Source organism: Amphibalanus amphitrite, unplaced genomic scaffold (genome assembly GCF_019059575.1).
Source record: "Amphibalanus amphitrite isolate SeventyFive unplaced genomic scaffold, NRLGWU_Aamphi_draft 000037F_arrow, whole genome shotgun sequence".
Lineage (NCBI taxonomy): Eukaryota > Metazoa > Arthropoda > Thecostraca > Balanomorpha > Balanidae > Amphibalanus > Amphibalanus amphitrite.
This window is the reverse complement of record NW_024881533.1, coordinates 447,197-454,352: the sequence shown is the minus strand read 5'-3', so window position 1 is coordinate 454,352 and position 7,156 is coordinate 447,197.

Sequence of the window (7,156 nt, the reverse complement as noted above, 5' to 3'; positions counted from 1 at the left end):
AAGGTGATGAAAGGTACTGGAAGGAAACCCTATCAGGTGTTTAGGGATTGGGTGTAACTAAAATAAAGCTATAACAAATTTACCAAACAATGCCTGATATTATTACCAGGACACATTTGATACATATATCAAAACGTTGATGCATGTAAGTTAGCACATATTACGAAGTGGTATGTGCAGTAGTAAGCTGGTGACATGAAATAATTTCCATGAAGGGAGCTAACCATGTTACCAAGTAACACCAGAAGGCGTTTAGCACTCCTCAGTATAGATAAATGCAAACCAAGGTAAGTAGTGGGCGTAGGCAAGTATGCAGTCATTATCGCCGGTTACACACAGGCCTCAACAGGCCTCCACACGAATGGGAGACAATCCGTGAGGCCGAGAGGACAGCGACATCTAGGGAGTTTCAGGTAGATGGCGCTGGCGCTGAGGCAGGTAAGATGCCTATTAGGGTCGGAGGACGGAGGACAGGCCAGTCCGGACTCAAGCCACCGCGACCGAAACCAGCCACGGCAGCGAGTCCAGAAACAAAGGGCAAAGGCGCCTCTTTTGTTTACGATCATAGCCAGACAAAGGCTGCTGCCCACGCGTGTCTGTGGGAGTGACATGTCACAATGTGTGTTACAACTTACATAGTTACTGCAATCTATGTATCAGATCTAAGGGCGGGCCGACAGGGATGTGGGGAGGGGGGGGGTGCAGGATGAAAGCATAGTGGCTATGAATATAGAAGTTTATAAGAAAATAATTCGAGGATACAGAACACAAAAAGAAAAATGAGATTATGAATGTTGAAGAAAGTAAGCAATGGCTGTGTGACTTGCTTTCAAGCTTATTATATGTAATTTGCAATAGGTAAGTATTGCATGATTGTAGGCAAACCAGAACATGGATTTTATCATTAGGTTTGATGTGAACCTATCCAATTAAGAGAAGCAAGTTGAACACGCAGCCCAAACAGAACACCATAGTCAGATAACGCATCAAGGTGCCAGTAAGCAAGGAATAGTGCCCACTCACACAAAACACAAGTTAAAACATGGTAAAATGACCCATCTGCCAGGTCAAGCACTTGGGCAGCATGCACCCAGTGCTCACACACACTTCATACAGATTAAAACAGTAAAATGACCTTTTTGCCAGGTCAAGCACAAGGAGCTCCAAGGCACCTAGTGCTCACACACACAATCATACAGAGGTTAAAACTGGGTAAAACAGCCTTTCTGCCAGGCCAGGCACATGGAGCTCACAGGCGCCAGGTGCTCACACACACAATTGTGAAGCTTAAAACTGATTAAAATGACCTTATGGAGGCCAGGCACAATAGTTCACCGGCACCAGACGCAATAACTGACCATTGTCAGCTGCCAATTATAAGCCAATTGGGTCCAGGCTGGCAATAATGTGGTCAATTTATTAGGCTGCGCGTAATGCTGGACACCTAGTTTGGGTTATAAAACACGAAAATCAACGGTGGTTTCAGCAACGCAAAAATGGCGTGTATGTTAAATAACTGTTCATTACCAAAGAGATGTCATTAGAGCATTGCATATCCTGTAACAATTGCTGACTTTCACCTAGCAGCTTACACGACACATTTTTACAAGACAAAACTTATATGTCGGACCCTGTAAAAGGGATAATAGGACCAGATACTGCGCACTGCTCGGGTCCGGGCGCTGACCGTAAAATAGTCATGCAGATCTACACCGGGTGCGGGCAAACACGCCCACCAAGGGTCTCTTGGGTGAATTTTCCGGTTTCCGGCACGCCGAAAAGTCGTTGTCGTGCAGGTTTCGTCTTTTCTGGGTTCCACAGCTGTGCTTTCGATGTCCTCCACGACGTCCTTTGCTCGAATGATCAATGCACACACTACACACCCGCTATCACCCGCGCTGAGCACAACCGTCCTTCTCCACTGCACGCTCAAACTCAACTGGCGCGCTCAAACCCTTTGAAAATTGGCGCGTTTTCGGGACGCCGGTGAAAACAGGGCGCCGGAGGGCATATTAGTCACGTGACATTTGGAGCTTCTCCCCCTCCGTGGGCCTTCTACATGCTAAACGTCACCACGGTTCGTCGGAAGGTCATCTCAGGCTCAAAAGAAGCGATATATACCATTTGAAAGCTGACGGTAAGCTGAATCCAAAAATGTAATTTTTATCAAAATCGATCGATGGCCTTTTTTGAAAATTACGTTTTTGTAAAAACTTTATAATTTTTTATTCAACGGGCTGTCCCGGACATTCTTGAAAACATAAACATATATTTTTTAGTTCCAGTGAAAGCTGAACGCCAAAAGAACAATATTTAGCGAAGCAATATTTCCAAACATTAATATGCGTCTCCCACAGCCGACAATAAGGCGCAATCACACAGCTCAGTGTCACGATGGACAAAAGTCAGCCACACAGAAGCGTGAAATGACCCTTATCGACTCACAGACCCGGCGCTCTCGGCCCGCCTGACCGGCCACGGCAAGGAGGTTCGGCTGTCGTTCTACTAAACAGACGTCATATTTGTTAGTTTAACGATTCAAGTCGGTACTTTAGTTATTCAGGATACATGAGCAGAAGATTCATTGCTCTGTCATCTTCACATCATGCATTAATTTGCATTTGTTCATGTCTTCTTTGCTCAATTGAGCTTGGTATCATGCCCATATAAGGAAAATTGACCGCGCTGAAATGTCAGAGGTTGTACCGGCCTCAGCTCGGGTGGAGTGGGGGTAGCGCCCGGTGGGGCAGGGTAACCTTTGACCGGTCGCACGGCCGAGCAGCTGTCACCAGTACAGCCTCTGACGGTGAAACCCCGCTCACTTCCCCTGCGCGGGCACTGAGCGCAGCTGGATGGAACAAAACATGTATAAGAAAAAATGTAAATTAACCTTCCAGGCGGTGGGGGGGGGCATTTTTTTGCCCCCCCTTTAGTTTTTTCGATATATCTCGAGAACCGCTGCGCCGATCGTCACCAAACTTTCAGTACCCTCCCGGGAGCAGCTAGCGCACATGGTGACCAAAAATTTTTCCAAAGGCTATGATAGGTTGGCCGCTAATGACGTCAGAGTGACGTCATTTTTGCCATTTTCGACCCAAAAAAAGGTTTCGCGGGAAGAGCTGTCAGGCCTACAGCTTTAGAGATACAGAAAAATGTTTTCGACATAAAAGGTGTGGAATCAAGAGTGCTACAAAACTGCTATATCGGTTTTTCGAATTTTTTGGATTTTGACCCCTAAAAATCAAAAAATAGATTTTTTGAATATAATAGCCTAAAAGTCCAAAAAGTTTTTTGAATTTCGAAAAAACCGGAATATTTGTGATAGCCCATACCGCCTTCTATCTACATACCAAATTTGAGATCGATACCTCTTTTTTTGGCCAAGTTATAGCGAAAAAACTGTTCAAAATTGATGACGTCAAATTTTCAAACTCAATTTTTAGCAATTCTAGACCTCGTAGCGCAAAACAAAGACCACCATTAGACTCCCCGTGACGAGCTGCAGCGAATCGATACCCATTTTATGCAAAAATATCAACTTTGAAATTTGACCTTTTTTGACCTGACCTTGACCTGACCTCCACCAGAAAGTGACCTAAACCGTACCTGATGGTCTTATAACCAACACCATTGAGTTGGAAATGAAAAACTGGCCATAAAACATGCATCGCATAACCTTAGTAAAGTTGGGCTCATGTGGTGACCCTTGGTGACCTTTGGTGACCTGACCTGTGACCTGACCTGGTATGACCAGTGACCTCTAATAGCAACATATGTACTAGACAACTGACGCCTTATCGCTGATTTTCGACAAAATGCGTTTTACTCGGTGTTATAGCGCTTTCCCTAGAAGCCCCGTGAACGGTGAAACATTTTATCTTTGACCTGACCTGTGACGTCATTGGTGACCCCGAGGTCAATGAAATTTGGTTTCCCTCGACAAATTTGACAGGGCTATCGAATGCCGTTCGAATTTTCCGGATCCGTCCAGTAGTTTCGGAGATACGGGGGGGGGCAAAAAAGTGCCCCCCCCCCCCCACCGCGCGGAAGGTGGCTGGTAGGCCCACCGCCTGCCGGGTTAAAGCATGTTGTAGATCAAGCAGAACAACGAATTTTCTTCACAGGTATCCTGAATAACTTTAATAGCGATGTAGACAGTTAAACTGACAAATATGACATTTGTTTAGTAAATCCAGAGCCGAACGTTCTCTCCGTGGCTGGTCAGGCGGGCCGAGAGCGCCGGGTCTGCGAGTCGATAAGGGTCATTTCACGCTTCTGTGTGGCTGACTTGGGTCCATCGTGACACTGAGCTGTGTGATTGCGCCTTATTGTCGGCTGTGGGAGACGCATATTAATGTTAGGAAATATTGCTTCGCTAAATATTGTTCTTTTGGCGTTCAGCTTTCACTGGAACTCGAAAAAACATGCTTACTTTTTCAAGAATTCCCGGGACAGCCCGTTGATTAAAAAATTATAAAGTTTTTACAAAAACGCAATTTTCAAAAAAGGCCATCGATCGATTTTGATAAAAAATACATTTTTGGATTCAGCTCACCGTCAGCTTTCGAATGGCATATACCGTTTCTTTTGAGCCTGAGATGACCTTCCGACGAACCGTGTCACGTGTGAATTTCACGAACCTTGATCAAATAGCCCCAGGCGCCCTGTTTTCACAGTCGTCCCGTTTTCGGCCCAGCTGTCTGATCACGTGTCATGTACGTCACTGCCGGCACTGGATTGTAGTATGCTGATTGGGTGGCGGTTGCGAATCACCTGGCTCAAACGCACTTGCGCCGCGACTGGTTATAGCTGCCCATACCGCGCGTCAAAACAGGCTTATAATAGCTGCCTGTTATGTCGTCGCACCGCCCACACGCACTCAGCGAAGACGGCACCGCGTTTGGTGCCGTATTAGTGGTCAGCAACACGTCCAGGGAGCGACTGCCCGTCCTCCTCGCCCGCCCGGCCGGCCAGTCCCGGCCCGCCGACCGGTCACCGCCGGAGGCGCCGAGCGGCACAGGTACGGTATCTGACAGTAGCGGCAGAGACTGTACACTAGGGTATATTAGAAGAATTCAAGGGAGGTATTTAAAGAATGAGGGTATAGTTTGGGTATGTTCGAAGAAAATGATCAGGGTGTTGTTTTAGACCAAAACCCCTGATATGCTTAAAAGGAATCATTTGAGGAATCATTTGAGTATCTTTAGGGCATTCCGCCAGGAAAACGGCAGAGTTATAGGAGCATGATACACCATGATCAAAGGGAATAGAGAATCGTTTTGGTTGTCAGTGTACGTGGCCAATGAGCCGAGTTAGACGGGGGTGTTCACTTTCAGACCCCCCCCCCCCCCCCCCCCCCCCGGCCCGACGCGGAAGTCGCGGAGCACCGCGACCGGCCCGGCGCGGGATATAAAGCGAAGGAGGGACAACTGCTTACCAAAAAATTCACTCCGCCTACTGCCCGAGCCCCACAGGATGAGATGGTTGACAGTGCTGCAAGCTTCCAGATTTCTGAGAAATTGCGAATCACGAAGTTGAGGATGTCACGAAGTTACCTCTCCTTACCATACCCTGGTGACTTAATATTGACTGTTAATCGATAAGATATCTTTTTGGTGATGTAATAACAAAACAAGAAAAAGTTATAGGTAGGTACTACTCACTCTTAACCCGGCAGGCGGTGGGCCTCCCGTCCACCTTCCGCGCGGGGGGGCATTTTTGCCCCCCCCCCCGTATCTCCGAAACTACTGGACGGATCCGTAAAATTCCGCAAAATTCAAACGGCGCTCGAAAGGCCTGTCAAATTTGTCGAGGGAAATTCAATTTCATTGACCTCGGGGTCACCGATGACGGTCAAAAATGACATCGCAATCAGCTATTTTTGGCAACGATGAAGCCGATTTCACTCCACAGCGAGGAAATCACGATTTTGGAAATACAAGCACTGATTTTGGAAAAGAAGTGCTGCCACCTGGTGCAAGAAGAATAAACCAGCTTTAATATGGCCGTTGTTTATATGGAAGTCCAACGTTGACGTATACCCTTTTTTGTGACCTGAAGTTGGAACTTCAATTTGCAGCATCCGAAAATGATCAATATGGATCGAAAACATAATTTTGATAAAAAAAGAATATGTTAAGTTGAAAGAGGAGGCGATTTCATTCAGATGCGATGCGGTGGTTTACTTCTTAAAATTATTTTTGTTTATGACGACCGGCGACCGCCAGGTAATGACGGATGATGCGCGGCCGTCAATTAGCAAAAACAATTTCAAGAAATAAACCACCGCATCTGGATGGAATGACCTCCTCGCTCAACTAAACATATTATTTTTTTCATCAACATCATGTTTTCGACCAATATCGATCATTTTCGGATGCTCCAATTTTAATTTCCAGCTTCAGGCCACAAAACAAACTACCATACATACAAACAACGGGCATATTAAAGCTGACTTCTTCTTCTTGCACCAGGTAGGTGGTAGCACCTCTTTTCGAAAATCAGTGCTTATCTTTCCAAAATCGTGATTTCCTCGCTGAGGAGTGAAATCGGCTTCATCGTTGTCAAAAATAGCAGAATCGTTGCCATTTTTGGCACGTGTGACAAAAATAGCACGTGCTAAAAATGGCAACGATTGACCAAACCTCCCCCGACTCCAACTCAATGGTGTTGGTTATGAGACCATCAGGTACGGTTTAAGTCATTTTCTAGTGGAGGTCAGGTCAAGGTTAGGTCAAAAAAGGTCAAAGTTTAAAGTTGATAGTTTTGCATAAAATTGGTATTGATTCGATGCAGCTCGTCACGGCAAGTCTAATGGTGGTCTTTGTTTTGCGCTACGAGGTCTAGAATTGCTAAACATTAAGTTTGAAAACTTGACGTCATCAATTTTGAACAGTTTGTTCGCTATAACTTGGCCAAAAAAGAGGTATCGATCTTAAATTTGGTATGTGAATAGGAGTTGGTAAGGGCTATCACATATAGGAATTCTGGTTTTTCGAAAATCGAAAAATTGTTGGATTGTTTGGCAGTTATATTAACCCTCGCCGGCCGAGGGGGGGCGGGTGCCGCCCCCCCCCCCATAGGGTTTTTTCGCGATAGCTCCGAACACGCTGGCGATAGAGAGCTGAAACTTGGCATACCTGACCTTTGATTCAAG